We start from the raw sequence: 25,533 nt of genomic DNA, 5'->3' as shown, positions 1-25,533 counted from the left end.
TATTTGACAGAGAGAGAGCGACAGCAGGAACACAAGCAGGGGGAGTGGGAGAGGGAGAAGCAGGCTTCCCGCCGAGCAGGGAGCCCTATGCGGGGCTCGATCCCAGGACCGGATCATGACCTGAGCCGAAGGCAGACGCTCAACCATCTGAGCCACCCAGGTGCCCCAGGATTTTTTTTTTTTAAAGATTTTATTTATTTATTTGACAGAGAGAGAGAGAGAGACAGCAAGAGCAGGAACACAAGCAGGGGGAGTGGGAGAGGGAGAAGCAGGCTCCCCGCCGAGCAGGGAGCCCGATGCGGGGCTCGATCCCAGGACCCTGGCATCACGACCTGAGCTGGAGGCAAAAGCCCAACGACACAGATTTTTAAATGGACATTCGAATGACAAACACCACAGTCTCCCATGCACAAGCTCTTCAGAAACCCTCCCCGAGATTACACAGATGGAGCTTCGCATGTGCCCATGACTCACTGGCATAACATTATCTCCTTATACACTTCATCTGGAATTCCTCTTCTGTTCCTCAGGTTTCTCAAAGAGCACCAACAGCCCAAACAAATTTTAGGAAAAGGGAAAACAAAAACACTAGATCCAAAGAGGTGACAGGTCTGGTTTTTGTACTGTTACTGAAACGAGTAAAATTCAGCCAGGTGAAATTACCACTAAAGTAAGTCAGATCATATTTAAAGAAGACAAACATCGGGGAAAGGACCAGGAGGCCTGGACATGCTGTTTAGTCTGCATACTACCTATACAAGTTTTAAAAATAGGCTTCATTCTGCCAGGCTCTCCCTCAAAAGCTGTGAGGACTCCCACCTCACAACATTTAGAAGTCTGAAAGGGAAACAGTGAGGGGGTGTCGCCTCTGTGTTTGTCCCTGTGAGTCATACATTCTCTGTTCTTACTGAATGTGGGTTGTTTGTTTTCTTGTTGATTTGCAGACTTCCTCTCTACTGCTTTTCTCTAATAATGTTTTTCCAGAGGACCCCTCCAGAGCAAGCACAGCCCCACTAATGGACAACATGGCCACAGTTAGTGGTACTCACAATAACTAGACTGAGAACACCCGAAGAAGGGCGTTCAGAAGAAAGAGTTTAAGACGCTTGGTCAGTTATACCCCATCCTCCAACCTGGAGATTGAGAAAATCATTTTTTAGGGCTAAAATCATGTATAAAGATGCAAACCACTCTCCTCTGCCACTGATTTTCTTGCCAAATGCGTTCATGAATGTACAAAAGGGATATGCTCTCAGCATCCACAGAAGGACAGTTGACACTTGCCCTGTTTAGATAAACACTCTGGTGGCTCACTCTGAAACTCCCCGCAGGCTCTCACCAAGCTTCCATTCACATCAAGATCCTCCACCCAGGCCTTATCTATTCCTGTCCATTCTGCTCTGTGGAATGCTTTTTACTGCATGGACACATGATCTTCTCATATCATTCGATTTTTTTTTTTTTCTTTTTGGGGAGGATGGTAATGGAGATTTGCAAAGAGAGTTCAGGAAAGCGGATGGCAAGAGTCAAGGCAAAATGGGGGTAATTCATAAGAACCTGACTCAGAGAGCCTGTCCTAGGAAGAGCCTAAGCCGGTGAGCAAGATGGAGGCCTCGGGAGTGCAGACAAATACACCAGTAGCAGTGACTGGGAAAAAGCCATGGATTAGAAACCAAGGAGGCATGCAAGGTGGTGGCCACTATGACACATCTTAGATAAGGCAACTCCAGGGGCCAGGAGCAGACGCTGCAAGGATGCCAGGGGCACCTGCTATGGGAAATGCTGAGGAATCAAGCAGGCAAAAATCAGGTAAATATTGATACTCTTTCCCCTTCGTAGTCAAAACCACCTCTTTGCATTTATTTTTCCTATAGCCTTCCTTCCTTCACCGCCTGAGCCCAATGTTAAATGTCCTATTATCTTCACATGACACCTGAAACCCTGGCCTATTACCATAGTGAGGATCCTATGAAGATCTGTGCACATGCACACACTGTAACTTTCCTTGCAAAACACTTTTCACTGCTATTGTGTCATTTAATTCCCACAACACTATGTGATATAAGCACTTAAATAAATCAATCCAGGCCCAAAGAGATTTATCTTGCACAAGAGTAAAAACCTTCATTCAAACCCAGATCTTTTTTTTTTTTTAAAGATTTTATTTATTTATTTGAGATAGAGAGTGTGTGCATGTGTGTAGGGAGGGGCAGGGGGACAGAGAAAAAATCTGAAGCAGACTCTGTACTGAGGGCAGAGCGGACATGGGTCTTGATCCCACCACCGCGACATCATGACCTGAGCCAAAACCAAGAGTCAGATCCTCAACTGACTGAGCCACCAGGTGCCCCCAAACCCAGATCTTCTGACTTAAGATCCTGTGCTTCTAGCATATGCTGCTAGTGTATTTCTTGTTCTCTAACTTTATGTGCTGTAAATTTCATTAGTGTAGACTTCACTGATTCAGAACTGGCGAGGCAATAAAATATCATAATTTGATAACCTCCTTACTTGGAAATCTGGGATGTGCTACAATAAGTGTTGTACCTACAATATAGGTACAGGACTTTGGACGGCGAAGCAATTCTGCACCCTGAAGGTGCACAAAAAGAAAGCCTGCCTTTGTTTAGTCGATTTGAGCCAGTATCACCAACTTAGCACCAACATGCAATTTAAAAAAAAATGGGGGTGCCTGGGTGGCTCAGTCTGTTAAGCATCGACTCTTGATTTCAGCTCAGGTCACAATCATCTCAGGGTCATGAGATCGAGCCCTGCTTCGGGCCCCATGCTGGGCGTGAAGGCTGCTTAAGATTCTCTCTCTCCCTCTTCCTTCCCCCGCACCCCTGCCTGGCTCGCACTCACTCTCTTAAAAAAAAAAAAAAAAAAAAGATCTAACTACAAACGATATAAGTCTGTGCTCAAGGCTAATCAATGCTTTTTTTTTTAATTTAAAAAAAAATCCCCCAAATATAAAAGGTATGATCTTAAAGTAATAGCAGTGAGTCTATAGGCTAAAATAGAAAACAACCACCCTCATATGACTTTGTCAGGTACCTTTATTATGTCTTATTTTATCCTGTAGTTCAAATTTTCTCTTAATTCATATCTGCCTTTCCTTAACAAGTCCAGCATAAAGTTGGTTTTCAAATATTTGTTGAATGGAGATGGAAGGGCACATAAATGAAATAATTCATGTATCCGTCAAGCTATATTCCATGTCAGGTGAAGAGTGAAATGCCACTTGAGTCAGACACGGCAGACCAAACCTGGGCTTTGCAATCACGGAGATCCAGACTCAAAGCCTGCTGTTTGACAACTATACCACCATGAGCAAATTCACTCACCTCTTGATTCTAGGCTTCCTCATGAGCAAGATGGGGAGAACACTGAGCACCATGCAAGAACTGGTGTGCGAGTTAAATGAAGTCACAGATTTGGCCACTGTCTAGGCTGCAGAAGTTCCTGCAGCTTACTAATGCTCCCCTCTCTATCCCACATTTAGTGTGACCCCTGCACACCAGCCTTCATAATAGTGCTTCTATACACAAAGCCCTCTTGTAAAGCTAATGGCTAAACATGAACTTTATTTACAATGATGGTCAATTTCCCCTCCATGAACATCACTTTTCTAATCCTGGTCCAGAGATAAGTTGTGCATAACTGGTGTTCCAACAAATTTTGATGCCTTTTGAGTAAATATTCCAGAGAAGTGAAGCTCAACTTTTATACACCAATACTCTATATCTGAAAGCTTTCTAAAATGCATTGTGCACTTAACCACTTTGCTAAAAGAGCAGCTTAAAAGAACTTTAACCTTTTGACTCAGGGTTTATTGACATAAACTTAAGACAGCACTAGAATGAAACATTTTAATTTTTTGGAGGCTTTTTAAGTCCATAGATTTGCTCATACTAAATATTCCCAGATTCCTACACTGTGATCATTCCTTTCATTTCTTCCTGTGGTCAGCAGCTTCATCTCCTGGAAAGCATGAGACACTGTGGAATTTACAGAACAAAGTCCTTGTCATCTTCAAAGAGTTCACCAGAAATCATTCTCAGATATTTCTCATCTGTGGCCTCATGAACACATGTTTGGTAAGAGCTATATTTCCTAGTCTAAGATGGACTGGTCTATCCCTAATGTCTTACACATTATAAGGTACTCAACAAATAGTTATAAAATGAATTAACAGAGTTAACACTATGCAACCTTTGTAATTACTGTTTTCTATTTGAGACTTTGTTGTTCTAATCCACATGTAGGTCCCTTACCCGTATGTTTTTGTTTTTGTTTTTAAAGATCTTATTTATTTATTTATTTGAGATAGCATGCACATGAGAGAAAGAGGGCGAGGGGCGGGGGCAGAGAGGGAGAGGGAGAAGCAGACTCTCCGCTGAGCAGGGAGTCTGACATGGGGCTCGATCCCAGGACCCTGAGATCATGATCAGAGCCAAAGGCAGACTCCCAATTGAGCTACCCAGGCACCTCTGGGGTTGTACATTTTTATCTGCAAAATAAGACAATTGGGTTAAATTATCCCTAAGGTTCTTTCCAACATTCATCTCCCATGATTTTATCCTTCTAGGCACATATGATACAACTGCTGGAAATCTGATCACCAGATAAGTGAAGCCTTAGAGGACATGGTGAATAAACAATGCATCCTTTGCCCTGTAATCCAGAAACCCTAGAAAGAGGGCACAATCCTATACCATGGCAGCAAATATAGAAAGAATTAGCTCTCTTACTCATTTCTCCCACCATTAACATCATATATAGAGAGTAGAAATACTGAATTTGGAGTGTAAACATATTGATTTTTGTGTATGTGCCAAAGGTTCATAAGTGAAAAACCTAGTATTTCTCAGAAGAAGTCAACTGCATCCAGGCAAATAAAACCTTAATGTAAATGTTTTTCAAACAACTATATCTAGGGCTTTCATTGACCCTTTGTTCCAAGCTGTTTCTTCAAATACCGCTTGGTTCGTATATTAACTTATCAGCTACATTTGTTTAAATACTACTACAGTTTCACTACTTGCACAGAAATTCAACTTCCTTAAACTACAGTCTAACTTTCTTTATTAAAACCGAAATTTCCAAATTAAAGGAGTTCATGGGTTTCACACATAAAGGAAGAAGATGCAAAAGTCAAACATTTATCCACAAACACGCTTGGGAAGGCACTGTGAATACAACCTCTCCCCTGGAGGCCTGAGGCAGGGAAGCCGTGGACAGCTTTCTCTTCCGGGCAGGATGGTGTTCCTTTAATTCGATTCTACATGAATTCAAGGTATACTTTCCTCAAGCACTGCACCAAATTCTCCAGAGAATACAAAAAATGAATAAAATATATCATCTCTGCCTCGGAGGAGATGCAGCGAAGCCAAACATGCAAGAGCAGTAACACTGCCCTCACAGGAGTGCCTAGGACAGAACCCCACCTTTTCCTTAAGTAGCTATGAAACGTGGACAAGTGACTTTACCTTTCTGAGGCAGTGTCTGCTGGGGTAAGGGTTACATAAGTCATTATGCCTAAGGCATTAAGAACAGTTCCTGGCACACAGGAAGCCCTCATGCTTAGTATCATCATCATGATTGCCATAATGGTCATCATTGTAAACATAAAATCCATGAGTGAAAATTTTTCATTTTTTTATTTAATAAAATTAAAGCTATAACAAACTCTAGGAAATGAAAGGGGGGAAAAACTATTTTTTCCAACAAGCTGCCTTATTATCCTTGTGTCTTCCTGACAAATCCTAACTACACCTACTTCTCAGAGAGATGTAAAGATGGCGGTGAGTGAGTGTGGAGAGAGAGTAAAGAAACAAAGAAATATGACAAAGAGGAGAGAAAAGGAGAGAGAAAGAAAGGGTACAGATGGGGGGGCATTTCTGAGTTCTTTAAAGATTTATTTTTATTTAAGGGGGGTGCAGCAGGGAGGGGCAGAGGGAGAGAGTCTGAAGCAGACTCTGTGGGGAGCCCTACACAGGGCTCAATCTCTACAACCCTGAGATCACAGCCTGAGCCACCCAACTGACTCTGCCACCCAGGTGCCCCACGTTTCTGAGTTCTTTAAAGCCACCAGAGAGAGAAGAGCACATTAGCTCAGCCCTGCTGGGACTTTTTCCCTCCTCTGCTCAGAAAATCCTTCCTCAAGCACTGAACTACCTCACTTAGCTTTTCGTTACCATTTCCATGCATTTCTTTCCACTGTTTACACTTTGTTTCACAAATTATTGGATGTATAAAGGACTTTAGAAGTTACCTAATCCAATTTTCTTATTTTATACATGAGAAAAACTGAGGGCCAATGAGACAAAGTCATTGCTGCAGGTGGTCCAACTCTAAAATGGCACAAAATTAAAATGGGGCTCCCTGTGCCCCAGACCTAGGTTATCTCCCTTAGGACAACAAAAGGAGTACATTTACCGAAAAGCAGTCTGGCTGACCCTTGTTCCATTTGGCAGACACACAAATTTTTATCTTGGGAAGAAAATCGTGAGAAATATTTTTAAATGAATTAACAAGAATCATACTGTTTTTAATTCAATAGACATGTTTTATTATTAACTTTATTGCCTGCTAAGCCTGAAATTAGGTTTTTCTATGGTTGGTCAGGTCCTGCCTAACCAATAACAGGACAATCAGATTTCAATTAAACAGATATTCCCACTTAGGCCATACACATAAACACACACACACACACACTCAAGAGGCACTTAATCAAAACAAAGTTTGAGCCCATTCTTATCATTCTCCTGGCCTATGTTTAGGGAAAGAAGGTATCAAATATTTTTTTTAATTTATTATTTTTTAAAGATTTTATTTATTTATTTGACAGAGAGAGACAGAGTGAGAGAGGGAACACAAGCAGGGGGAGTGGGAGAGGGAGAAGCAGGCTTCCCGCAGAGCAGGGAGCCCGATGCGGTGCTCGATCCCAGGACACTGGGATCATGACCTGAGCCGAAGGCAGACGCTTAACGACTGAGCCACCCAAGCGCCCCGAAGGTATCAAATATTTTAGATAAGGCTCTCCTAAAACAGAAATTTCAAATCATTTATTTTCCAAAAGAGGAACAAGTTTCTTCTATTGCTCCATATACTATTTCTAATCCAACAACAAAAGGCAGCCTAACCACAGCCTTCAACACACTTTCACATCTGGCTTCCGAATGTCTTCAGTATGGTTTGCCCAAACCAGGTCAATCGTCTCCTAAATATTCAATTTCCTCACTCCCAGCTTTCAACTCCACAATGGAAGACTGAAGCTCTGAAGAGTCTTTCAGTACCTTTTAATAACATATTTAAAAATAGATGCTACATGTATTTTCCATCGTTTATCTCAAATCTTCAAGTATCTGGCTAAGACAAACACTTTTAAACCTGGGGGGGGGGGGCTTTCTCTTTCCCCTCCATCAGAGTAGCATCTTCTCTCCCATTTGCTTCACTGTGTGGGGTTTCAAAGGTATGAGGTCCCTGTGATTAAGGGAAAGATTCAGGCATTCTTCTCACAGCTGTTTAGACTACAGGAACATCTGAATCTGGGCCACTAAAAATAACTCAGCTCTGCTGTCTAAATAGGTGTTTACCTTTAGTAGACTAGACATATCAAGCTGATTTATTAGCACTGTGTTTGGTAAGTATTATTTACATGGATCTATACTCTACTACTACATGTTTTGCTTTTCTTTTCCTTTCACAGCAGATACAGGCTGGCCACCGTAGGTGGTGGCAGTTGTAGTTGCCATTCTCACTCATATGAAATTCAACAACAGGAAAAACAGAAGCCAACATTACAAAAACAATTGCAGAAATCAAACACTCAAGCTCAGGAAGAACTGAAGATTTGAAAGTTTCCAAGGAAGGAAAACAGAAGTTGCTGTATCCTCCTACCCTGCATGCCAACCAGCAGTAGCCGTTCAGTCTCTCCAGATGCCTCGTGAAAAAGAAACCCGCAAACGTAACAGGAGCTGAGATCCTGGGGGAGCCAATTAGATTTAAGCTGCTTTCAAAATTCTGTAAAAAAAATGGAATTAGAAAAGAAACTTGGCACTTGAAATGACATTCTACATGTTCTGCTTAGGGCCTGTGGAATACTACTCATATAATGACTAGTTGCCACGCTTATAAAATAAACCTTGGGTTTTTAATATAACGGAATATAAAGTCATTAGCTGGTGAAACAAACCTAGCTTCAGAGGAAGAATGTGGCACATCAAATCCAACAGGTACCTCATCCTTCATCTTTGGATTTATCAGGCAAAACATGACAAATGAGGCCAAGGTCAATGCCAGATAACCGCAGAGAAACTCCTCCAATAGCTGGCTGTGTACTCCTCTGAGGTTCCTGCAATTGTCTAGCAAAGCTAGGGCAGGGGAAGACCTGTAAAAAAGGAGGGATATTCAGATTCCATGCCCTGCCCACAATACAAGCTCAATGGCCTTTTGATAACCCGTGGCAGGAGAGGGGCTGGGGAAGAGGAGAAGCTCTCAGAAAAATGGCAAGTGTCTCCACAGAGGCAAAGTTATCTGGAGAGACTGAACTGTCACTGCTAATAGGCATGCAGGGTAGGAAAATGCAGCAATTTTTTTTTTCCCTTCCTTAGAAAATTTCAAGTCTTGGTTCAATTCTTCTCAGGTTAAGCGTTTGATTTTTGCAATTGTTTTTGTACATTGGGTTCTGCTCAGCTGGGTTTCAGCTGTTGGTGGGAAAAGAGGACCTGGTGTCCCCTGACTCCTGGATCTCTCCAGAGCTCACTATGCTAATTTGATGGCTATTTGTGAATCAGGTATAACTTTTCTTAATTAGACGCATAGCAGATGTGTCAAAGACAACAGAATCAGGCAAAAAGATAGTAAGACTTAAAAATAACCATCTTCAGTTGGGTTTCTGGGATGGTTTCTCTTTATTCAAAGATGAAGTAGCCACAGATCCATCTCCAAAGATGATTTTGTAAAAGCAGACTCTACCCCTGAGACCCTCACTGACTCCTTTACTTCTTTAATGCAACATCAAAGTAACTGGGTCTAAGAAGCCCACAAAGAGGTAAAGGGAAACGTACCCTCTTGAAAAACATTCCAGGGTTCCTGGAAAAGGACACGCTTTTGTTCTATGATGTGGTGGAATGTTTCAGATACATTACCTCAATCCTTCTCCTCCTAGGAGGGATGCTTAGTTCATTGTCTCTGGTGACAAATATGGATTAGGCACCTACTCTGTGTCAAGTACCGAACCATATGTCAGGAAGGACAGTAGGAGAAAAGAACTCATATTCTGCCTCCACAGAGACTGCTCTAAGCTAATGAAGATGTATATGTCTCTTGGACATCAGCCTTAGCAACAGTTTTCTAGATATGTCTTCTCAGGGAAGCAAAAATGAAAATAAACATCAAACTAAAAAGCTTTCTTTTGCACAGAGAAGGAAACCATCAACAAAACAAAAGACAACCTACTGAATGGTAGAAGATATTTGCAAATGATAAATTCAATAAGGTGTTAATATCCAAAATATATAAAGAACTCATACAACTCAATATCAAAAAAACCCAAATAATCCAATTAATAGGCAGAGGACCTGAATAGACATTTTTCCAAATAAGACATACAGATGGCCAACAGACACTTGGAAAGATGCTCAACATCACTAATCATCAGGGTCATGCAAGTCAAACCCACAATGAGATATCACCTCATGCCAGTAAGAATGGCTAGTATCAAAAAGATAAGAACAAATGTTGGTGAGGATGTGGAGAAAATGGAACCTTGTGCACTGTTGGTAAGATGTAAATTGATACGAGCACTACAGAGAACAGTATGAACATGCCAAAAAATTAAAAATAGAACTCTGTATGATCTAGAAATCCCATTTTTTTAATTAACATATAATATTTTATTTGTTTCAGGGATACAGGTCTTAGATTCATCAGTCTTACACAATTCACAATGCTCACCATAGCACATACCCTCCCCAATGTCCATCACCCAGCCACCCCATCCCTCCCGGAAAACAAAAACACTAATTTAAAAAGATATATGCACCCCTATGTTTACTGCAGCATTATTTACAGTAGCCAAGGTATGGAAGCAACCTAAGGGTCCACTGACAGATGAATGGATAAAGCAGATGAGTTATATATATACAATGGAATATTAACCATAATAAAGAATGAAATCTTGCCATACGTGACAACATGGATGGACCTAGAGAATATTAAGCTACATAAATCAGACAGAGAAAGACAATACCATATGACTTCACTTATATATGGAATCTAAAAAAAAAAAAAAAAACCAAACAGGAAACAGAAACAGATCCATAAATACAGAGAACAAACTGGTGGTTGCCAGAGAAGAAAGGGTTAGGGGAATGGCCAAAATAGGTGAGGAAGATTAAGAGGTACAAACTTCCCGTTACAAAGTAAATAAGTCATGGGATGAAAAGTACAACACAGGGAATATAGTCAATAATACTGTAATAAGGTCGTATGGTGGCAGAAGGTGACTATACTTATGGTGTTGAACACTGCATAATGGATAGAACTGCTGAACCACTGTGTTGTACGTACACCTGAAATTAATGTAACTCTGCATGTCCACTGTATTTCAATTAAAAAAATGTACATGTCTGTGTGTCTGTGCAAGGGGCAACTCACCTTTCAAAACTGATCTGTTTCAGGCTCTACCTTAAATATAACCTATTCCATGAGATTGTTCTGAGGTCCTAACCAGAAATAACATCTCCCTTACTTGAGCTCCTATATCTTTTGCTATTTTGTATTTTAGCCGTTTATGTAACCATCTTATTACCCCCTGAAGTTCTTTAAACACCATTATTTTAATGACTGGAAAAAACGAAGTATGTCAGTATACGTCAAGTTCTTGAATGCATGATAAGGACATGTGTCTTCAGTTACTGAAGTCAGAAAAGACTTCACCCAGTCATAATAGGACCCTAGAGTTGAAGGGTCTTTGATGAAAGTGAAGAAAGAAGAGCATATCTACATTAAGGAAGAAAATAAGCAAAAGCCTGATGTCCTAGGACGTCTCTTAACACAGACATTTAAAATGTAGCAGGTTCTGATGACCTTCTGAGTGGCCATAAGGGGCAATTAAAGTCCTTTTAAGATGGGATCATCGATCCCATGATAGCACTCCTACTCCACACCGGTGACTGGGGAATAATAGTATCTTTGTTTCTGAGGCCCTGGAACTCCTCTGAGAACTATCACCCTGCCGAGAACAGGTAATCTTCAGAAACAATTGAATTCCCCAGTTTGCATTTACCACACTGAATGCTATGACCTCTTTGGAGAGAAGGAAGGATTAAGAACTTAATTAAACCAACGCTCTGTCATGCCCAACAGCTACAGCCAATCACAGACAGTGACCAGCTTTGTCTTTCTATGGACTTTTTGGAACAATATCTTCCCTAGATAATTAGAGAATGGGAACACATACATTGTATCAGCCAAATCCAAACATTTCATGATCATAACTAAATAGTATCAATACACATATTTGAGCTTTGGAATGGTTTTCAAAGAAAAAGCATTTAGAATGTCTCTTTAGAGCTGACAGTCTTTAGAAATTACTGTTCCTTAAGCACTTACTTTCTTTTTGGCCTCATTGTGTAAATCATGCTGCTATTCCTCAATTTCCCAGGATCCCCAAGGTCATTCTCTACGGTGTTTGCATTAAACGCAACTTGGTGCCAAGATTCTGCCTCAGCTTTCATATTCGCTTGGATGACCCTTTCCCACACTGAGTCTCTTCATACTTCCCTACATCCCTACAGATCTAGTTGATCTGCATTTTCTGCAAAAAGTTTCACTCCCAAGTAACTGCAATCGGCCTCTTGCTTAGTTTCCTTCCATTCCCCTGGGTAGGTCCCTGCCAGGAAGGCAGAGAGGAGGAGCTTTTTGATGCTAATGAGGCCTCCGTGCAGGACTCCAAGCTAATGGTGAAGAGCCCAGTATGGTATTTCTCTAGGGAGCCCAGGTGAAAGCAAGTGCAAGGGCACAGCTGAGAGTCATTTGAGCACCTTGCTGTTAGCCTAAAACAGGTATTCCAACATCTGAGCAGTGACCTGTAAATGGCTTACATAATGAAGAAACGAGTCAGTGTACTTGGCAATTCAGACTGAACTACATAAGGTATTAATTCAAACGAAGTCTGAGAACTGTTAAATGGGGACAGATTTTTTTCTTTGAGGTGCCGGCGGTAGAATAAGGGTTCATAAATTATGGACATCTGAATTCTGCTGTTTTTCGTCGTTGTGAACTTTTAGAGGACCGTGAGGTCCACATTGAGACCAGCTAGTCTTGCCTCCTGGGCATTAGGGGGAATGAGAGCACCATGGCCTGCTAAGAGGCATACCCATTACTTATCGGATTAGCCCACCTACGGAATTGAAGAAACCTGCTGCAGCCCTTTAGAAGACCTGGGGGGTGGAGGGGGGGGCGGGGGAAGATCATTGCCTGGCTTTAATCACTGAGAAATCTCCTAAAATAAGTGAAGTGTCAGCCAACATATACCAACCAAGGAGTCAAAGTCACATATGAGAATTTAGGGTAATCTTTCAGCAGGCTCTTGCCACTGTCATGGTTGGAATGACAAAGGAAAATTGTCTGACATTCTAAACAGAGAAGAAACATAGGCAAGGCTTCCCTTTGGGGACCTAATGACAAAGCTTTAAGGAGCTCTTAGGATATAATACCGGGAATGTATTTGCATTATCTCATTTAATCCTCATAATGATCGTTTGAGTTAGATGATAACATTAATATTCTCCTTTTTTTAAAGATTTTATTTATTTGAGAGAGAGAGAACAAGCAGGGGAGGGGGGGACGGGGTGGGAGGAGCAGACTTCCTGTTGAATAGGGAGCTCGATGCAGGGCTTGATCCCAAGACCCTGAGATCTTGACCTGAACTAAAGCAAATGCTTAACCACTGAGCCACCTAAGGTGTCCAATATTCTCATTTTTAAGATGGGGAGACTGAGGCTTAGTGAGCTTAATTAAGTAAATCATCCAAGTCTCCCCAATTAATAAGTGGCAAAGATGGGATCTGAATCCATGCTATCAATTACTATCAGTGGCCATGGTGTTTTTCTATCACAATTCTGTGAGCAGAAAAAACCAAGAATTCCCCAACAACAGCAACCAAAGGACTCCGACAGGAATAAAAAAAAAAGAAAGAAAAAAAAAAACCCGAGGAAAACACGGGATTTCTGCAACCACACTGTCAGTTCATTTCTCCGTTATCTGGCTTCACGATTCTGAAGTTGAAGCACACAAACGTTTGCCCACAGGGACAGGTTTGTTCTGAGCCAAGTGAGTCGTCTGTTAAAGTTTCCCACGTAGACTCAAACCTCACTCACATGGTATCATTCTTATTCAAGTATGATTTGTCCCATTTGGCTTTTTCAAGTGGTCAACGCCCAAGAACCGAGATGTTCCTACTGTGTCTCCTCCTTGGGGAGGTTGGGGAGGGGTGGTGACATCATGGGAGCAATATCTGTCTTCTCTGCTGTGACTCAACTGAATATGTCAGGTCAATGCTACTGCTAGTCCTCAATCGATGCATGAATTATTCCATCTGCCAAGCAAACTCCCACGGAAAACAGCACACTATCTCCATCCCAGCCCTGAAGGACAAGGGGAAAGGCAGCAATAAGGAACCACTCAAGCAAAATTACACAAGAGAAGTGAGCTCTACCCACTCCCTTCATGCCTCACCCACAAAAAGTGTACATACAACATTTCCATTTCAGATTGCCAGAAACAGGTAAAAACAGAATTTGCTTCCTCCTCTGTGCTTTCATACTACTCTGTACAAATTGCTAAATTATAGTGCTTACCATATTGTCCTGTAATTATATTTTAAGTGTCTGCCTTCCCACTAATGTAATAGCTCCCTTTTCCCCCTTAATATCTGCATCCAATGCATCTGGTATCAGGCGGAACAAAGATTTGTTAAACAAACAAATGAAAGACTGAATGTAACAATGAATGAATGACAACTTGCTCAAAGGCTCTCTTTAACTAGGGCAAAAAGAAATGTTCTCTCTACTCTTTATGACGGAAGATGGTTGACACTCTCACAATTAGACTGAGGGGTGGATCATGCCTGTCTGTAGTATTAGGTTTCTAGAATGTTTTGGCACTTACTGAATGTGTGTTTTGTGTATATGTGTGTGTGTGTGTGTGTGTGCACACTCCAGGCTCCTCTGCTCCTATATTCTATAGAATTCATCTCTCCAACCAAGTCTACCTATCTCATAACTTGCTCCCTTAATCACTGGTTTTCTTTGAACTTAACTAATTCAATTAGAATCTTTACTCAAAAAAAAAAAGCATTCTTAGTGTAAGTTCCTGGAAAGAGGAGAGGGCAGCAAATGTGAGCTGGTATTACCCCACATTGCTGCCCACAATCTGCCAGCCATGTCCCAAGTGTGATGGATGCTGGATATTCGGCCAGACTCAATATAGACACGGCCCCTCCTCTTGCAGTATTTACAGTCAGTGGGAAGAAGAGAGATAAATAATAAGGCAAGTAAAGTATAGTAACTGAAATGACAGAGGAAACACGGGGTGTTATGGGAGTATACGGGAAGGAGATCAGACCTTATTTGGAAATCAGGAAGGGCCTTCTAGACAAAGTATTTTTATGTTTTGGCCTGGGCAGATAAATGAGACTTTACCAGGTAAAGGGGGAATGTGGGAAAGAGAAGGCCCAGAGACAAGGGAGAACAAAACGCAACCGCAACACTGAAAGAAGGTAAGAACGGCAAGGGTTGAAGTGAGGAGGCAAAGCTGGGCCTCAGCTACTTTATTCTAAGGGCAATGGAAGTCACTGAAGGATTTTAACCAAGGTCGGGATATCTGAACCTGAGTTTAAAGAGAGAGAGACTTGGGTTGTAGGTAAAGACACATAGATTTGAGAGTTGTATTAGTAGAGCAGGCTAAGAGTATCAATAAATGGATCTTCAACATTTCCCTTGTAGCAAGATGACTTTGGCTGCCATATGGAGAATGGATTATAAAACTGTGAGAGGACATACACAGAAACAGCAGTCCACACGAGGACAGGAATGACTGTGGAAACGGAAAGAAGTGGATGGGTTTAAAAGAATATTAAGAAGACAGAATTAGGGCGCCTGGGTGGCTCAGTTGGTTAAGCGACTGCCTTCGGCTCAGGTCATGATCCTGGAGTCCCGGGATCGAGTCCCACGTCGGGCTCCCTGCTCGGCGGGGGGTCTGCTTCTCCCTCTGACCCGCTTCCCTCTCGTGCTCTCTGTCTCTCATTCTCTCTCTCAAATAAATAAATAAAATCTTTAAAAAAAAAAAAAAGAAGAAGACAGAATTAACAGACTTCGGTAATTGACTAGACCAGGGTTGGCAAAATTTTCCGTAAAGGGTAAGATCGACAAAGTTTAGGCTTTGCCTGCCATATGGTTTCTGCCACAATTACTCAACTTTGGTGTTTCGGTGAGAAAGGGGACACAGACAATATGTAAGTTAATGAGTGTCACTGCATACCAACATTTATTTATAAGAAAACAGGCAAACGGGCCAAATTTAGCCTGAGAATGAAATTTGCTGACCCCTAGACTGAGGGATGCAGCAGTAAGAACAGTCAAAAATGACTCCCAAATATGTCAGTTGGTATCCGGTTAGCTGGGCTTACTAGTTACAGAGAAAGCAACAGTGGAAAGGGACGGGGCCAGAGAGAGGGAGACAGTTGTCAGTCAGGTTTTAGACAAGCTGAGTTTAAGATACCTGGGAGACATTACTCATGACATGTCCAATAAGCAGTCAGAAGTCTGGATCTCAGTTAGGAAAAAGACCTGGGCTCTAGGTAAAGACATACAGGTTTGGGAGTTGTCTTATTTAGGGCAGACTCAATGTTATGAACAGACCACCAAAAATCAGTGGCTTTAGTAAGAAGTTTCTCCCATGGTAATACAAGGAACTCAGATGGGGGTGGGGAGACAGTCATTCCAAGAGCCTGTCCAATAGTAGCATCCACCCCCACTTAGCCAGAGGAGGAAGGTTCAGAGAGGAGCACCTATAGGGCTTTCTACGGGCCAGCTCTAAAAAGGGCACGCACCACGTCTACTCACATTCCCCCGGAGAGATCTCACTCACATGGGCACCTACCTACAAGCGAGGCTGGGAAATACACTAGAGCCACATGTACCTAGGACAAGGGTAGAATGGATTTTGGTGGGTAGCTATCAGGATCCACCCCCAAGAGTCAAAATTACTCAATAGGCCAGGAAGGCACAAAGATGAATAAAAGTGACTCAGACCACTGTGAAGAGTGAGAACAAGTTCAGAGCTCTGAAGAATGCAAATGTTAGAAGATGAATTGAGGAAGAAGAAGATCCGGCAAAATAGAAGAACAACAAAATGAAAATTAAACTGGAAGATTGTGTTAGGTATTTAATGAACATAGGTAGAAAGTGCACACTTAATTATTAAGGATTGATCCCCATCACTGACAAGCTGACACTTACTGGGTACCACTGATACCATAAAAAAAAAATGGTGTGAAATAGGAGCCAAATTGCATTTAAGAGAAAATGACAAAATCAGCTCCTCAAAAGAGCCAGATTTTCATTACCATTCAGATGGACTGCTTTGGGGCTATGCATTGCAATATTCATTTTTTTTTCACTTTTGTGTCTGTAAATCAACCTATATAAGTAAAATGTATATTCTGCATCAAAAATTTTTTGTGATCTTATACACACATGAAGATATTAATATAAATATGAATATATAGCTGTATATACATACACACTCACAGGATTCATTACCACAATGCATTCCTGTTTTGTTTCCATTTTTTGCAATTCTCTATGCTCCCTGCTTTGCTCAAGGCTTCTCCTCCAACTCCCAGCCCACCTGTTTGTGTATCTGTTCCTGGCTTCGAATGAGAAGACCAAGAAAACAGGTTGGATTCCACCCTGGTAACACTTAATGCACTGCTTCACTATTACAAAATATGACACAGCCTGTAGCTTAAACAAACACAAAAAAAAATCCAGGCCAGAACACTCATGCCCCCTTTCTCGGCAATTCTGAGTCAAGCGGACGTCAGCTAGGAAGAGAAGAACCTGAGATTTTGCAGAGCTACTGACCAATCTACCCTCTTCTCTCTCTTTGGAATGTAAAGTCTTTGGGGTAAGGAAGGGGATTCTGAGGGTTTTATATCTGGAACACTCTGTTTTTGGCAGAACAGCCAGCCTTGCTTATAAATAAGTTAAAAAAAAAAAACAAGCAGATTAAAAAAAAAAATGATCTGCCCAGGAGGTACACAGATGGTAAAGAAAACAAAATTAGTAACCTCTTCTACTTGCTCAGCATAAATTATTAGTGTACTCAACCTGACCAAGTGACTATTTATAAGCCTCACCTCGAACATCATGGCGTTCAATAAATATAAATTGAGGATGGTGACAATGCTCCCCATATTTCCTTACTTAATGACACACAGTTGGCAGTTCAGTGGCATAAATCTTATGCATTTTATTCTTCCTTTGTTGCTCTTCACATTGTAACTCATATCAGGTGTGAATCTATTAGAAATAGTCTTCCTATTAGCAAAATTAATTCTTCCTTTGATTTGAGAGAGGCCAACTAGTGTGTACGAGCAAAGGAAAATTTCACAAGGAGCATTTCTTCCCTGGCTTCTGTGAGGAGATTTTCTGTCAGCTCCAACGACTTTCTTATTGCTACTTTTACAGGGTCATCATTATTCAAAGTCGGCTAGCTTCAAATATCATCTGCAAAGCATATCTAGAAATTTAGCTGCTGATGCAGGTAATGTATGAAACTGAGAAACTGCAACTTGTGTCACACTGACTAGGTTAAGTATGTAGCTTAAAAAAAAATCCTATGGCGAGGGTATGTGCTCTGGTAAGCGCTGTGAATTGTGCAAGACTGTTGAATCTCAGATCTGTACCTCTGAAACAAATAATGCAATATATGTTAAGGAAAAAAAAAAGAAGAAGAAGAAGGTAGCGGGAGGGGAAGAATGAAGCGGGGGAAATCGGAGGGGTAGACGAACCATGAGAGACGATGGACTCTGAAAAACAAACAGGGTTCTAGAGGGGAGGGGGGTGGGAGGATGGGTTAGCCTGGTGGTGGGTATTGAGGAGGGCACATTCTTCATGGAGCACTGGGTGTTATGCACAAACAATGAATCATGGAACACTTCATCTAAAACTAATGATGTAATGTATGGGGATTAACATAAGAATAAAAAAATAAAAAAAAAAAATCCTAGGCTCCTAGCTTGTCCACAGGGGAGGTAGAGCACAAGGGCAGGAGCTCACCACCACAACGTGTATGTAACCTGTGGAAAAGCCAGAGGCATTGGCTCAAATAGAACCTGGGAATGCAAAACTCACAACGTGAACACTCTGTCTATGGCCTTCAAATGACATACGTTGCTGGAGGCCCAACAGTTGTGTCGGGTCAGATGGTTCCCTCATCCCTGTCAGTCTCCTAAAGCCACCAAGTTACTCTGCCATCGCCTCCTCTTCACAGGACAGTCTTGTCTCCTGTGCGTCTAGAAACCTGAGGCCACTCACCAATGCTGGGAAACCTGGAGCCACTCTTCACTCTTCCATGAGCGTCATCCACCGGCGTTCATGCAGCTCACCAAAACAGGCCTCTCATCAGACCCTCTACCCTCCCTCTGTGATGCCACCTTGGTTCAGGTCCCTGGCACCCCTTATTTGGATGACTACAGAAATGTCTAGTGGTCTCCTCACCTATAGGCTGATTTCTCTAGAACAGATCGTACCTGTGAAAAGAGAAAGAAAATCTCCCTAAAACTCAAACCAGACAATGTCAGGCCTCAGCTTAAAACACTTGAACAATATATGCCATCTGAGAAAATTCTAAATTTCTTACATGGTTGAAAGAACCCCAAGCATTAGGCACCTGACCACAGCTACAACATCATTTCTCATGACATCTGCCTCGTATTTCACATAACATACACACACACACACACACACGTCCTGCTACTTCTCACCTCTGAGACCATTCACGCTAACATCTCTGCCTGGAATGCTCTTCCCCATTACCCCAACCTGACCCTCACTTGGCTTACTCCTGCTACCTCTTTATAGTTCATTCAAGGGTCACCTCCTGGAAGCCTTAGGAATCATTCTCAATACTCCTCAAATATTCTCCACCTAACTCTGTGAGGCAAAGTTAGCCCTGCTCCATGATCAAATGTTTTTGCATCTCTGAGTTAGTATCAAGGTAATAGATCTGTAGAACAGAACAGAGGAAGCAGAATAAGATCCAAAAACCCATGGGGACTTTGTGTATGTTGAAAGTGGAAAAGCAGTAGACTCTGAAATACCAGTGCTGGGGTAATGAGTTAAACATGGAGAAATTATAATTTTGGATCCTTACCAAGTATCTGCCCCCCAAATTAAGTCTAGATAGATTAAATATTTAAACATTAAAAAAGTCACAGAAGAACTAAAAGAAAATTCAAGGGATAATTTCTATAATCTTAATGGAAGAAGATTTTTCCAAGCATAATTTTAAAGCCCAAAACTATAAAGATTAACACATTTTGACTAAATAAATAAGTAGCTTTTTTTGGGGGGAAAAATACTATAAATCCAAAAGATTGATCAAATCGAGAAAAATCCATATTTGTCCCATTGCCTGGCACCTAATTTAAGTAAGTTGATTTATATGGCAGAGGGTTCATCTCCCTAATATATAAAGAACTCTTGTGAACCAATACAAAAATACAAACCTTCTATGAGAAAAAGCAAAATAAACAACATGAACAGGTTCACAGAGTGCCTCTAAATTTATGTAAAATTTTCAAACTCCCAAATCAAGGAAATTTAAATTTTAAGTAGTATTTTGCAGATCAGAATGACAAAAATTTAAAAAATACTCTGTTACTGAAGGTATGAGAAAATGGGCACTGTTAAAGACCATTTATAAGAGAGCCCTGGGAAGTACTTAATAGTATCAAAAATTACGACCCAGAATTTTCACCAGAATTTATCCTAGAGAGTACCTTAAATGTCCATCAACAGGTAGTTGCTTAATAAAATATAGTGGATCTTTATATTGCAATACCATATACCCATCAAAATGAAAGATATATGCATATTTAACAGAAAGCTGTGCATAACATGTTACAAAAGCTTCTAAAATTGGGTTAAAAACAATGTACCTGTGTTAAAATATATTTATACACACAGAAGAAAAAAAAAAAACAAGCACACACTTGGAAGGATATTTATCAAAATGGAAATAATCATTATCTCTGAGAAGTAGGACTATAAATTTTTTCTTCATACCTTTTCATATTATCCAATTTTTTTTTTTACCAAGAACATGTGTACTTTTATAATTAAAAAATAATTACCAACAGTACAACTATTTCCATTGTTGAAAAAGAATGGATAGATAAAACGGAGAAAGAAGACAAAAACAGTGTTCATGAATGGACTGAGAGCAGGGTCACATGTCCAAAAGCACAGACACTGTAACTAACGCTCACAACTGGCAACTAGGAGCCCGGGTTCATCTGCTACAGGTCTGCCAAACCCAAATAACGAAATAGCAAAGGACCACCGAAACTTACTGCCTGCACAACAAACACTATAAATTTACTTTCCCGAATCTTTCTCATACACAAGACAAGCTATCAGCTCTTCTGATTCCAGTGAGCATAAAAAAAAAAAAAAAAAGGATGAATTGTTAATTTTTATAATAAAGGAGGTAAGGCTAATTTCCTCTCTCCCTCTGACAGTTTGCCTATTTTTAGCCAGAAAAAAAAGCTGAAAGACCTTTCGGCTGTAAGGATAAACCCATGAATAGGTTACCAGAACATGTTGCAAGTCTTTACATATGTTCCTTTTTTTTTTTTTAATGTCTATGATTAGCTAATAGTTCTCACAAAACAGATGGAAATCAGAATATGGTTAGAAAAATGCAACAAACAAAATGTCAACTAACTAAAGTCTACAGATTTTATTACCCAATATTTAAGTCCATCATTTTAAAATGGGGCCTTTCAACCTTGGGGAGCAAGACAAAGCTAGGACTTCCTGACTGGTCTTTCTGAAAACAAAAGACGTAAAGGTTATTAATAGTGACCTTTTAATGTTTACCTTAGAGCTGGCTAATCAGATGTAAATTGTCACCCATGGATATGCATAATCAACTTTATTCCCTTTGCTAATTGAGAAACAGAGCTGTTAATGTCAAAAAAACATTTGAAAAATTCACCAAGCTTGCTCAGTGGAGCAAGTTCTTTATAAAAGTCAGAGTTTCCATATGGTAAAATCATGGAAATTAGGCTAAGGGGGAAAAAAAAAAACACTAGGAAAGACTAATTTGTTATTGAGCTAGTCTGTGCTGGAACAAAATCAGTCTTAACGACCCTAAATGTGAGATTTTTTTACCACTTTTATGTTCAAAAATAACTCCGTCAGCTCTTATGAAAAACCATTCCATCACCTTACTCCAAAGTTCCTCTCGTGCTGAGTTTATGCTTTGCAAGCTGGCTGTGGCTTTGGCTTAGCAGGCATGCTGTCAGGATACTTACTTACCTATGGGACTTGGTTCACACAAGTCAGCCCCTTCCCCTTCTTGAACTCTCCTGACATCTTCTTCTAGTTTCCTTTAAAACTGACTACCAACGGGTACATGAGTCTCGCTTCAATTGTGTAGAAAGAGAACAATGTATTACCTTAAGTACCACTTCCAGATTGCTTCCATTTTTATAATACCAGCAGAAGTATGTATCATTTCAACTTACTGATGATGTTGGAGAAGATGTGGCTGAAGCAGGGGCTAACCACAAAGGAAGGCCCTGCCTTCTCCTAGTCTGAGACAAGACCCACTTCAATAGACCCTTTTTCACTGATTCCCTTGTTTTATGAAACCCAAGTGTTCTTCTTCTTGAGACAGTCTTCATTAATGAACATTCTCTCTTTTGTAACAGCTTGAGTAAAATCTTCTCCTGAATAGTCTGGTACATTTTGTCTTTCACATGGTGCATTTAAGAAATTACAGGCACCCCTAACCATAAGCCCCAACCATTCTCCTTTCACAGGGATGACCAACAACCACTCTGTTTTGAGTAAAGAAAATACAGGAACATAGTAAGCCGATCACAAGTATTAATAGCACACACATCTATGCACTATTTAAGGCACTAGAAGGCAGACAAGGTGAGGGGGCTTTATCCTAAGCAAGTCCAGACTTCAAACTAAGAGTCATCAGGCCTCCTTGAACCATATATTCACCACACATATCTCATATGAGCTATATGCCCTTCTGAGAAGGTAACATCATTAGTGGAATAGGCATGTGTTTCGAATAATGATTCCTTCAGTCATCCCAACCACACACTATGAAATCCTAAGTGGGTTAATTTCTCTGAGCCTTCATTTCCTCATCTCCTCATCAGCTTAACCAGTCAGAGGGCCCACCTTGGTTCAATGAAACATATTTAAACCCTTTCTCCTTCTACCTTTAAATCTTCTAGTCCTCTCTCTCTTTTTTTTTTAAGATTTTATTTATTTGAGAGAAAGAGAGATGGGGAGAGAGTGAGTGAGCAGGCAGGGGAAAGGGGCGAGAGAGAGAGAGAGAGAGAGAAGCAGGCTCCCTGCTCAGCAGGGAGACTGCCGCAGGGCTCAATCCCAGGACCTCAGGTTCATGATGAGCCGAAGGCAGATGCTTAACCAACTGAGCCACCCAGGTGCCCCTCTTCTTTTTTTTTAATAATAGCTTTACTGAGATGTAATTCACATGCCATGAAAATTTAACCATTTAAAATGTATGATTTAGTGGATTTTAGTATATTCAGAGTTATGTAACTATTACTACTATCTAATCCCAGAACGCTTTCATAATCCCAGAAAGAAACACCATACCCATCAGCAGTCACTCACCATACTTCCATTACAACCCATGGCAACCATTAATGTACTTTCTGTTTCTAAGGATTTGCCTACTATGGACATCTCATATAAAGAGAATCACCTCTGTGGCTGGCCTCTGTGAAAGAATTCAGTGAATGAGCATAATGTCTTCATGGTTCATCCTTGTTGTAGCATATATCAGTACTTCATTCTTTTTATAGCTGAATAAAATTCCACCGTATGGCTATCCCAGTTTTTGTTTACCCATTCATCAGTTGATGGACATCTGGGTTGTATCCAATTTTTTAGCTATTATGAATAATGCTGTTACGAACATTTGTGTATAGGTATTCGTGGGGACATATATTTTCGTTTCCCTCGGGTGTACTACCTAAGAGAAAAATTGCTCCGTCATATTGTAACTGTATGTCTAAACTTTTGAGGAACCAAACTTCTTTCCAAACTAGTTATACCATGTTCTTTGCTTTTTGACTTCTTTTGGTTCCTTCTGTATCAGCTTTCTGGTTGTTTGAGCTCAGTGGGGGAAACAATTGGGGTGATCATAAAGACATTTTCTACAGAGTGGGCAATTTTTAGCCATTGCAGGTAAACACAAACACAACAAGCTGGTTGATGTGAATCTGGGGAAAACAGAAAGCAGTGCTACAGAGCACACAGAACATCCAAGGCAGGCAGCACTGAGGCCTGCAGTGCAGGAACCAACTTAGGAAGTTCTGAGAGGGTTTTGATACAGTTTAAATTTTTATGCTCTAGACTTACAATGGTAAACCACATAAATGTAAGCACACCCATATCTTTACCTCAGGTGCATACAATATAAACAGGAAAATACAATAGGAACATAAATAATGATAAATATGGTTTTTTAGAAAACTAATATATGAGAGAATAATTCCAGTTAGGCACATCAGGGAAGATTATTTTGAAAAGGAAAGCATCTTATAACTAGCTGTTAAAGGATAACCAGATTTTAAAAAAGCAAAAGTGAGGAGAAACTGCATTTCAAACAGAAGCAATAGAAAAAGCAAAAAGCACAGGGTGAAGGAATAAGAATGAGGAGTTATAAAAGCACAGGAAAAACAACAAAGAAGAACTAATGTTTTGGCAATTGGCTAAATGTGAAGTGAGGTAGAAGGTGCAGGAAAAGATGACTCCCGGCTGCAGCAAAAGCAGTTCTAAGAGGGAAGTTTGTGGCAATCCAGGCCTACCTCAAGAAGCAAGAAAACTCTCAAACAACTTAACTTTACCCCTAAAGGAGTTACAAAATGAAGAACAAAAAAACCCAAGACCAGCAGAAGGAAGGAAATAAGAAAGATGAGAGCAGAAATAAATGATGTAGAAACCAAAAGGTAACAGAACCAACAATGTGGGGCTCCTGGGTGGCACAGTCGGTTAAGCATCTGACTTGATTTTGGCTCGGGTCAGGACCTCAAGGTCGTGAGATCGAGCCCCACGTTAGGTTCCACATCCAGCTTACAATTCTCTCTCTCCCTCCCCCTCCCTCTGCTCCTCCCCCGCCAAACTAGAACCAATCAATGAAACCAGTTGGTTCTTTGAAAAGATCAACAAAATTGATAAACCTTTAGCCAGATTCATAAAAAATAAAGAGCGAGAGAACACAAATCAACAAAATCAGAAATGACAGAGGAGAAAGAACTGACATCACAGAAAGACAAACGACTGTAAGAGAATATTGTGAAAAATTATATGCCAAAAAATTGGACAACCCAGAAGAAATGGATAAATTCCTAGAAATATAACCTACCGAAACTGAAGCAGAAAGAAATAGAAAATTTGAACAGACCGATTATCAGCAATGAAACTGAATCAGTAATCAAAAAACTCTTAACAAACAAAAGTCCAGGACCAGATGGCTTCACAGGTGAATTCTGCAAACATTGAAAGAAGAGTTAATACCTATTCTTCTCAAACTTTTCCAAAAAATAGAAGAGGAAAGAAAGCTTCCAAATACATTCAATGAGGCCAGAATTACCCTGATACTAAAACCAGATAAAGACACCACAAAAAGAAAAGAGTACAGACCATTATCTCTAATGAACAATGGTGCAAAAATCCTCAGCAAAATATTAGCAAATTGAGTCCAATGATACATTAAAAAATCATTCACCACCATCAAGCAGGATTTATTCCCAGGATGCAAGGGTGGTTCAAAAATTGCAAATCAATCAATGGGATATGTCACATCAATAAGAGAAAAGATGAAAACCATATGATCATTTCAACAGATGTAGAAAAAGCATACATATGACAGAGTACAATATCCATTAATGATAAAAACCCTCAACACAGTAGGTTTAGCGGGAACATACCTCCACATAAGAAAGGCCATATATGAAAAACCCAGAGGGAACATCATACTCCATGGTGAAAAACTGAGAGCTTTTTCCCTAAGGTCAGGAACAAGACAAGGATGTCCGCTCTCACCACTTTCATTCAAGAAGAGCACAGAGTAACTGTTGAATCACTATACTGTATGCCTGAAACTAATATAACACTATGTTAACTACACCAGAATTAAAATAAAAATAAATAAATATTCAAGAATAAATTTTTA

At 40.5% G+C, this 25,533-nt stretch overlaps 1 protein-coding gene across 6 annotated transcripts in view; it reads right to left on the bottom strand.

Moving 5' to 3' along the window:
* LOC102735251 (ecto-NOX disulfide-thiol exchanger 1) overlaps positions 1-25,533 on the bottom strand; it is a 423,233-nt gene that overhangs the window by 316,905 nt on the left and 80,795 nt on the right. For 3 of the 6 annotated variants that reach the window (XM_081814956.1, XM_081814957.1, XM_081814958.1), the window contains exon 1: positions 13,471-14,796. The exons of 2 other annotated variants lie outside the window; for them this stretch is intronic. The gene's annotated coding sequence lies outside the window, so the exon portion shown is untranslated. Of the gene's footprint in view, positions 1-13,470; positions 14,797-25,533 lie in introns of those variants that run through there. One more of the 6 variants, XM_081814954.1, reaches the window with a different exon arrangement.

This window comes from Leptonychotes weddellii, chromosome 3 (genome assembly GCF_054177405.1).
Source record: "Leptonychotes weddellii isolate Sample4059 chromosome 3, ASM5417740v2, whole genome shotgun sequence".
Classification (NCBI taxonomy): Eukaryota; Metazoa; Chordata; class Mammalia; order Carnivora; family Phocidae; genus Leptonychotes; species Leptonychotes weddellii.
Note: the sequence above shows the minus strand (reverse complement) of the source record. Positions and strands in the feature narration are given on the sequence as shown.